Source organism: Dipodomys merriami, unplaced genomic scaffold (assembly GCF_024711535.1).
Source record: "Dipodomys merriami isolate MVZ:Mamm:240054 unplaced genomic scaffold, mDipMer1.0.p SCAF_16, whole genome shotgun sequence".
Lineage (NCBI taxonomy): Eukaryota > Metazoa > Chordata > Mammalia > Rodentia > Heteromyidae > Dipodomys > Dipodomys merriami.
In genome coordinates, this window is record NW_027202937.1 from 14,037,501 (window position 1) to 14,047,500 (window position 10,000).

Consider the following 10,000-nt stretch of genomic DNA (forward strand, 5'->3'; position numbering starts at 1 on the left):
AGGTAATTCATCCCTTTCTTCCTATTTTCCTCCCCTTGCCCTTTCTCCCTCTCTCTCTCCCTCCTTCCTTCCCTCCCTCCCTCCCCCTTTCTCTCTCTCTTTCACACACACACACACACACACACACACACACACACACACACACACACACACACACACACACACACACATCTGGCTACTTAGAGCAGGCACTCTAAATGAAGAGCCTTCTTCAGCCACCTGGCCACCTGACTTTGAAAGTCATTCCTAACATCATTGTGTGTTCTACTTTGCTACAATGAATAACAAGCACAATTGTTCCTGGGAATCTGAGAGTCCAACAAGAGGGCATTGATCCTGTCTATATAACTTCAAACGGTTACAATTTGGCTTTTGAGAGAATCCCATACTCTGTTATAATGAAGTTATATTATGAAAAGAAAGGAAACATTAGATATTAAATACATTGTTGCAGACAGTTGAATACTTTGTGTTCCAAAGGTTGAGCACATTAGCAACTCTTGTAAGGTCCCCTTTCTGACAAGGTTTTTGTGTTTGTTTTTTGGTTTTTGGTTTTTTTTTTAACTTCAATCCCAATTATTATTTGTTTTTATTCTGCTATGTGCAAGTTACTATGTTAACTTTTTACTTCAGTATTTTCTTGGGAAATATGTTCTGTTTGCATTTGTGCCTTTAAAAATTTTGATACTACTGCTTCTTAGGTGGGAGAAAGGGGAAGAGGGGAGCAGAAAGGGAGGGAGGAAGGGTGAACAAATGCAATCATGGTATTCAGTATACACTATGTGGAAAATTAACTGTGTAACTTGTGGGCAGGGATGGAAGGGTGAACTGGGGGAAGAGGTGATATAATCCAAAAGAGAAATGTATATATTACCTGAATTGTGAGATGATAACCTATCTGTACAACACCTTAATAACAATAGAATTACATTATTTTTTTGATATGAATAGTGAAGTGTCCCATGTGTAATTAGTACATTTTACTTGTAACTTTAATTCACTACATTCTATTTCAAAATATGTACAGGTATCTTAGTTTTTTGTTCATTAACTCACATGCAAAATGATTGAGTAAAATCCTTATCTGAATATATCGCACTACATTGACATACTCATAAGTAGCTCTTCAGACTTGAGGGAAAAATCAATGGGATATATCACGTAAACCAAACAAGTTGAGTCATATGGCATATTTATATTTTATTTAACTAGATGGTGCCAGGTTTTTAACCTAAAACAATTCCATAAACTTCAGTCAGCAGAGAATTTGAATATTTCTACAGTGCTAACAACACTTTGAAATTTCTGTCCTTCTCATTGTTACACAATTAAAACCCATCAAGTGACCTAATATTGTTTATAAATGTGTCTCAAAGATTCAGATGATTTATACCTGTTAGATTTTTATTTTTATCTAATCTACAAATTGGCCTGGGTAAAGACTTTGCATGAATTAATTCCCTCTTCCTTATGTTCATAATGTGTTAGCTCTAATCTCTTCCACAAATACTATTTTAAATGTATTTTGATGAATGTTTTTAGCATATATTAGTTGTACAAGGGGAGAGTTTTGTTGGTACATTGTATTTCATGAATATTAATTCTGTATAAATTTATCTTCCGATAAAGCAGATAATGCTATGTCTGTCTGTCTAGTTTTTTTGTTTGTTTGGTTTTGGTTTTTGGATTTTGGAGGGGGTTGGGGGTTGGTCCGGGAGTTGAACTCTGGGCCTGGGCACTGTCCCTGAGACTTTTTGCTCAAGGCTAGCACTCTACCACTTGAGCCACAGCTCCCCTGTAGGATTTTTCAGAAAATAATTGAAGATAGGAGTCTTGAGGATTTTCCTGCTCTGTCTGGCTTTGGACTCTGTCCTCAGATCTCAGCCTTGTGAGTAGCTAGGATTACAGGAGTGAGCCACTGGCACCCAGCTGTTACTCTCTATTTTACAGGAATGTTTTACTATGTATCTAAACCTGCTTCTGAAAATTTGTATCACTGTTTTAGATTTATCTATATGGTCAAGTGTAGGTGTATTCCTTTTCAAGATTACATAGTAGTTGCTGGTATGAATACACTCTCTTTGATGCAAAATAATGTTTGCTTTGCATAGCTATTTTTTCCTTCTAACACATGTGACATAAACAATCTCTCCATCTCTCCAGCGAAGCCCTTGCCTCTCCCTCATACAACACTTACAGTCTGAACTCTAATTGTATCCCTGGTTTGAATACAGGTGCTGTTGCTGAGCTTTTTATGCTCTAAGCTAGTGCTCTATGTCTTGAGCCACAGCTCCATTTCCCACTTTTTTGGTGGCTAATTGGAAATTAACTGAATGGAGTCTCATGGACTTTCCTGCCCAAGCTTGCTTCAGACAGTGATCTTCAGATCTCATCCTATTGAACTGCTAGGATTACAGATGTGAACCACTTGCAACCGGCTGACAAACCTATATTTATTTATCACTGGCACACAATTATTATGAACCCCAAGGTTATCATAGATCTGTTAGAGCAGGATGACCTCCTGCTGACAAATGATCCTAGGAATGCAATCAAGTAAAGGGAGTCTTCAGCAGATGTGATCAGTTGTTTGCTAGTGGCAAGGAAGACTTTAAAAATTGCTTGTAGGAAACTAGTTAGCTTCAGATAAAATCGTAGTCGGCAGGATTCGAACCTGCGCGGGGAAACCCCAATGGATTTCAAGTCCATCGCCTTAACCACTCGGCCACGACTACCTGGCTAGGTTGCTACCTGGGGAATGAGGTAAACTGAAAATCAATGGGTGGAGTGTTTGGCAGCAGGTCTGGCAATAAAGAACTTTGTAGTTCCATCCACTCATGCTGCTTTCTTGAGAATGAAAGAGTTCCCTCAAGTAAATTAAGAACCAGTAGATGGTATTGAATTGAACAAAAGGTCCCTAGACAAGCACCTCAAGACTCTCTGGGTGCTGGAGCTTCTTTAAGCCACTGATATAAGCAGGTATGTATGTTCACTCCTAGTTCCCAGGAGTCTACAGAAAGGAAGTCTTTTGTTCCAAGTCCTCTTCAGGCTCTTAAAGGCTGAAGGGAGAAGAAACAGGAATGAAGAGGAAAGTGGGAGAATAGGGATCATCTGCTTATTCACAGAATTAAAATTTAAACCAGGAATCTCTTCAATGGCATTCATTAAACTGATTTGATTAAAATGAAGACATAAATCTAGTTAAATTAATTATTTCTGTGTCGGAGACGGGTGGTTTATTCAATTAGGATAAGGAGGATACTTGAAATATGAATGATTCCTTGTGAATATGTTAGGAACTCTGAATCACAGACTTTATCTCTGAATTCTGGGAATGAAGGTGGATCATTGGAACATAAAACAGTGCAGTTAGATTTTCAGATGTCAAAGGAAAGTGACATCCCATCCACAATCTAGTGTCATCCTGATAGGGAAAAGCTCTCTAGACCTGTTTTCCTTCAGGAGAACCAGAATAATGGTCCCTTCTTTCTGTTCTTACAAATGTTTGTTGGTTTTACTATCACACTACTTGCCAGACTCTTATCATTTAGGCTTATAAAGAGTTTATAACCTTTGGCACAGCTAAAAAACCATTTGGGGATTATTCAACATAGTCCTGAACCAAATCCATCAACTACACTACCTAGGAATTAAAAGCATACAATAGAAGACTTGAGCTCATATCTACTGTGGCTGGGAGAGAGGTGTCCACTGGTATGTTTTAATAATCCATGTAGGTGGTTCTGAAACCATTGGCCTTTGAGGACCTCTCTCCAAGGGAGAAAACATGTACTCCACAAAAATCTTTATTTTTATTTTTAATTATGAGAATGAAAACAAAATATTAGAAGTAATACATTTAATGGGGGGGGAAGGTATTGTTCTACCTGCCTCATAGACACTAAAGACAAAGACACTAAATGCAACATATTGAGGAACTAATTACTGTGGGAAAATGGTAGTGATAAAATGTTTACTGGTAAGCGCAGGATGCAATAGCATCTGTGCAAATGTTTTTGCACGTGGAACCGTCAGATGGAAGGAAGAGAATACCGCACATTTGTGCTAGAATTCCAAACCCTGCTACTCACATGACACTATATTGAAAATGAATATGTAACCTGTGGATAGGGATGGGAGGAAAAAACTGAGAGAATGAGGGAAAGTGTGACATCCAAAAAGAAAATGTACTTTAAAAATTTTTTTTAAAGAAAATGTAGGGGCTGGGAAGGTGGCTCAGTGGTAGAGTGCTCAGCACCACATAAGCAAAAAGGAAAAAGCCAGAAGTGGCGCTGTGGCCCAAGTGGTAGAGCACTAGCCTTGAGCTGAAGAACTGAGGGACAGTGCCCAGGCACAGAGTTCAGGCCCCACGACTGGACTCAAAAAAAAAGAAAAAAAGAAAAAGAAAATGTACTCTTTTTAAATTTTTTTAAAGTCACAAACACCTTTTAATCTTCACAATGATAGCCATTATCTTTTTTTTTTTTTTTTTTTTTTTTTTTTTTGTCGGTCGTGGGGCTTGAACTCTGGGCCTGGGCACTGTCCCTCAGCTCTTCAGCTCAAGGCGAGCGCTCTACCACTTGAGCTACAGCGCCACTTCCGGTTTTCTGGTGGTTTATTGGAGATAGGAGTCTCACGGTCTTTCCTGCCCGGGCTGGCTTTGAACCGCGATCCTCAGATCTCAGCCTCCTGAGTAGCTAGGATTACAGGCGTGAGCCACCAGCGCCCGGCTGATAGCCATTATCTTAATCTACATTGCTTATGAAGTCTATGAGAAAATGTACTCTTTATCTAGCTTATGTAACTGCAGCCCCTCTGTACATAACCATAACAACAACATCAACAACAATAAATAAATAACTCCACATCCAACGTTGAGTGTGTCTCATGGATTCCCATTACAGAAACTGAGACAGAAGAAAACTTTGCCTCTAAAAAGATTTCCTGTTTAGTTTCCTCTCACTAGAGCATCAGAGTAAGGAGCTTCTTAGGTCTGACCATTAAGTGTTGCTTCTCGATTTGCCACAATAGCGTGGTTTCCACTCAATGCCATCCACAAATTCACTTGAGAGAGCTAAATGCAACACAGTTTCTCACCCTTGAGAGCATTATCTCACTTGCGTAGTTGTGGCAGTGTTAAGGCAATATACTAGAAAACTGTTGGGGTTTTCCACTGTGGGTTCAACTCCTGCTAAATATTATTAACTCTATCTTTTGAAAAACGGATCTTCAGCTTGTAAATGGAATCTTGACCTCATCAGTTTTGTTTCTGCTTGGTAGCTTGATGGAACTTGTTCTCATTTCTTACCATGCATCTTCTTTTTGAAATAAATTTTGATGTTGTTGATCATCTGTACCCTATGTTTCTATTCTCTTGAATAAAACCAGCCATTTATTTAATTATTTATCTATGATTTCTTTGGATGAAATTGGCTGATTGTTTTCCCAGAACACAATTTTCCATTTTTAATTGATAACCCAACAAAATGTATTATAGTTAGATACTAATAATTCTCTCTCTGAACAATTAGAATTGTAGAAATTTGCTGTATGATAAACAAGGCAAAAGTTTGTTTCTAAGGCCCATGTGTGTTTAAGAAAATTCCCTTCAGAAATTGCAGTGTTGGGCTGGGAAGGTGGCTCAGTAGTAGAGTATCTGCCTTACATTCATGAGGCCCTGGGTTCAATTCCTCAGCACCACATAAACAGAAAAAGCCAGAAGTGGCGCTGTGGCTCAAGTGGTAGAGACATTGGTAAGATTGGGATTGGGAAGAGGTAATTAAGGATAAAGATAGAGGGTTAGACCACTTTGTCTGATATTTTCTCAGTGCTAGTCCTGGGCTTGAACTTGGGGCCTGGGCAATGTCCTGGAGCTTTTTATTCCCCTTCAAGACGAGTGTCTACCACTTGAACAATAGCTCCACTTCAGGCCTTTTCTGGTAGTTAGTTGAAGGTAAGAATCTCATGGGCTTTCCTGCAGTTACTGGCTCTGAACTGCAATCCTGAGATCTCAGCCTCCTGAGCAACTAGGATTACAGGCGAGAGTCAGCAGCACCTGGCTGTTTTACAGGTTTTAAAAGGCTTCCTCTGGAGAGCTGACTGGAGAAAACTTGATTTTAAACACATTTGGGATTCCAAAGGACACAGCATAACCAACACAATCTTGAAAAAGGAGAAACAAGTAAAAGGACGCGCACTAACAAAATTTGAGACTAATATCGAAGTAATAGTAATCATGACAATATAGCAATAGCATGAAGATTAACAGAGATCAATGGCATAGAACCGAGATTCCAGAAACAGCCTGTGTGACTAGCTGACATTTGTCAAAGGTGTTGGGAAAACTAGAAAATCAGTGGTAAGGAAGAAGTTGGACACAGTCAAGATAAAAACAGCCCTAATTTCTGAGTTTTTTCCTATACCAGTTAAAGAGAAAAAAAAAAAAAGCGTCACAGAACATTCCTTATTTTGAGCTTTGAAGTGAGTTGCAGCATTGAAAGGTAGTATTGTCTCCTGGATTGAGTAATTGGAAAACCCTTTAAAATGACTCATAGCAGAGGATGGTTTCGATCCATCGACCTCTGGGTTATGGGCCCAGCACGCTTCCGCTGCGCCACTCTGCTCACATGAGAAGGAGCCTTCTAATTTTATCTCTTTAAAGTTAACATTGGCAAATTTAGGAACACCCGCCCCCTTTTTTCCGTGTTGCTGCTTCTTTCCCATTTATCTTGTATTCCATTTATCAAGCTACAGTCCGGGTTATTTTCATCTGTTCTTGCTTTACCAATCATACCCTTTAAGTGGGAAAATAACTATAAGAACAAGATTGAGAACTAATATATATGCAGATATGTATATATACGTATATAAATCTATTTTTTAAAGATTCTTACAGTTTATTAATCCTTTCATGAAAAATTCACCATCGCAGCTCCAACATTGGCCTTGCAGTCCCTCTGACTTTTGCGTTCCTTTCTCTGTTTTCCTAAGGTCTTTTTCTTCTCATACATGCCATGTTTTCCAAGTCTGTGTTTGGGCTCAATTTTCTTTGCATAACCCAAGAAACCATAAATCCTGCCAAAGCCAAAATGGGCTCTTAATCCAAATACAAAGATGACACTGGGTGTGGTCTTGTACATTTTAGCAAGTTTTCCCCAAATTTCTATCTTAGGTACTGTTGCCTTCCCAGGGTGAAGGGCATCAATGACCATCTGCTTCCTCTGAAATAGTCATAAACCCGTCATAAACTTCCTGGTTCCGATGGTTACTGTGTCATTCATGATGGCAGTAGACTGTCAGACAGCCAGAGAAGAAAAAAGAGAACTATTATTTCTTTGTAGTTATAACATGGTTGAATTTCTTTCTTTTTTGGAGTGTACATGAATGGATAGAAGTAAGGAGGAGCTGCTCAATAATCTCAAGGCTATGGCAAATAGGAAAAAAACACAAAACTTTCTCACAAAAAGATGCCCCTCAACTCAAAACATGCAATTATGAAAGTCATAATATATAATATATAAAATATATATTATATTATATATTATATATAATAATATTATATATAATATATATTATAGATATATTATAATATAGAATATATATTAATATATTATATTAATATATAAATATATTATATATTATAGCTGTGTAATATATTATATAATTATATATTATATATTATATATTATATAATATTGTATATTATATTATATTATATATTAATGTTAATTATGCAATGCAATTCTACATCTGAACTCTGTACAGAAGAGTCACAACCTCAACTCCTGCTCAGTCTCTCTAGCTTCATCATCATCTTCCTGCAACAACAACAAGGGAAAAAAAAGGAAAAGAAAAGAAATGAGAGGAGAGAAGAGTGGAAAGAGGAAAGGAGAAAAACAAAGAGAAAAGCTCTACTTAATTTGTATATTCATGGGGGGGAGATGGGAGGGCAGGGATGGTAAGGGGAAATAAAAGAGGAGACAACAATGCTTGATAAGAAATGCATTCATTACCTTGCTCATGTAATTGTAACCCCTCTGTACTGTATTTTCACAATAAAAACCTTATTAATAAAAATAATTTGTTTATTCATGTCATGGTTTGTTCTGTGATATACCATTCAGATTCACATCTGTGTCACCATAGTTATGGATTTTTGTTTGTTTATCTTGGTCAATCCTGGGGCTTAAACTCTGAGCACGGGCATTGTTTCAGAGCTTTTGTGCTAACAGCTAGCTCTCCAGCACTTGAGCCAGAGCTCCACTTTTTATGGGTCTTAACTTTCTTATTTGATCCTGAATTTTCCTACCTGAAGCAGGATATAAAGGATGAGGAAGACCTCTGGTAAGGGAAGCAGTCTACCATGAAATACTACAAAGCAACTTTTTCTTTAGGAAAATCTATCTTCCAAAACAGGATTTCAATAGCAGGAAGTCCAAAACAATTGCCAATACCTGGGCTCTCTTGGGAGAAAACATCAAAAGGACTCTGATTTGATTACTTTAAAATAATACTTAAAAAAAAAGTAATAGTAAAATGTGTGAGTTTGGAAAAGAAAGCTTGTTCTGTTGCTTTTTTACCTGGGCCATGGTGAGAGAAAGATTACTCCAGTTTGGGAAAAATAATACTTCTTTTTGGAAGACAAAGCCACACATGAACTGAGTAATAAGACGTCATATAATTACCTTTCCAAGAACTAGGTATCGTAGTCGGCAGGATTCGAACCTGCGCGGGGAAACCCCAATGGATTTCTAGTCCATCGCCTTAACCACTCGGCCACGACTACATAGGAAAACAGGTATTCATTAGTACAAAGATCTGTGACATCTTTAGCTCTCTCAAAATTAAAGTGTCAAGGTTAGATGTCAATGTTCCTTATTGGTTGGCATCAATTACATGGAAACCACACTGTTGTGGCAAATGGACATTTAGCTAGCACAAAGCCTGGAGTTCCAACCCCAGTACTGCACCCCCCAAAAATGTAAACAAATAAAAAATTTTAAATGTAGGTGGTCCTTGGTCCACCAAAAGTATTATACACACCTGTTTGTTCTAATAATCTTGACCTATACTAAAATTTCATTAAATGTATGTTTTTTAAAAAAAAATCTATTGATAGCTATGGAAATGTGCTGTTGAGATCTCCTTTCAAGAAATAATTTGTTTTCAGTTGCAACAAATACTGTAAGCTGACAGCCTCCAGTTGCTGCTTATTAGCTTTCCTCATTGTTCAAACTGTGATCAGTTTTCTTTCCACTGAGTGCTTGTAGACATACAATAAAGCCTGACCATTTCTGCTTGACACAATTCTTCTCTTATGGTTAATCTTTCACCAAAGCTTCCTTTTGGATTGAAAAAGACTTTCTCAGAGTTGTACCCAAACTGATTTTTCTTTCTAAGTCTTCCTTTTTTCTTTTCTCTCTTCTCTTGTAGGTGCCAGACTCATATTGTGATCTCAAAGCTTTCCTGAATAATCTTTATCTTTTCTTTGTTTCTGTAATATTGTGGAGCCACTTCTCTAGCCCTAAATTCTACCACAGTTTGTGTTGGTCTCTACAAATGTAATCAGAAGTCATCTGTGAAGGCAAATGGGAAGAGTTATTGGGCAATGACATCAGTAACAGACATAAAATGGTCTAATCTCTTAGGAAAAAAGATACAACTATGAGAAACTTGCATCCCTTTCTATCTTTTGGGTCCACTAGCTGCTATGGCCAGAAGCAAATCCATTACATTTTTTTTTTTTTTTTTTTTGTCGGTTGTACGGCTTGAACTATGGGCCTGAATGCTGTCCCTCAGCTCTTCAGCTCAAGGCTAGTGCTCTACCACTTGAGCTAGTGCTCTACCACTTGAGCTACAGCACCACTTCCGATTTTCTGGTGGTTTATTGGAGATCAGAGTTTCACAGACTTTTCTGCCCCGGCTGGCTTTGAACTGCAATCCTCAGATCTCAGCCTCCTGAGTAGCTAGGATTACAGGCGTGAGCCATCGTTGCCTGGCT

At 38.0% G+C, this 10,000-nt stretch overlaps 3 non-coding genes across 3 annotated transcripts; all 3 read right to left on the minus strand.

The window, feature by feature from the left end:
• Positions 1-2,653: 2,653 nt before the first annotated feature.
• Trnas-uga (transfer RNA serine (anticodon UGA)) lies at positions 2,654-2,735 on the minus strand. The gene has a single exon. It is a non-coding gene; the product is annotated as a tRNA-Ser (tRNA).
• Positions 2,736-6,551: 3,816 nt separating this feature from the next.
• Positions 6,552-6,623, minus strand: Trnam-cau (transfer RNA methionine (anticodon CAU)). The gene has a single exon. It is a non-coding gene; the product is annotated as a tRNA-Met (tRNA).
• Positions 6,624-8,703: 2,080 nt separating this feature from the next.
• Positions 8,704-8,785, minus strand: Trnas-aga (transfer RNA serine (anticodon AGA)). The gene has a single exon. It is a non-coding gene; the product is annotated as a tRNA-Ser (tRNA).
• Between the last annotated feature and the right edge of the window lie 1,215 nt (positions 8,786-10,000).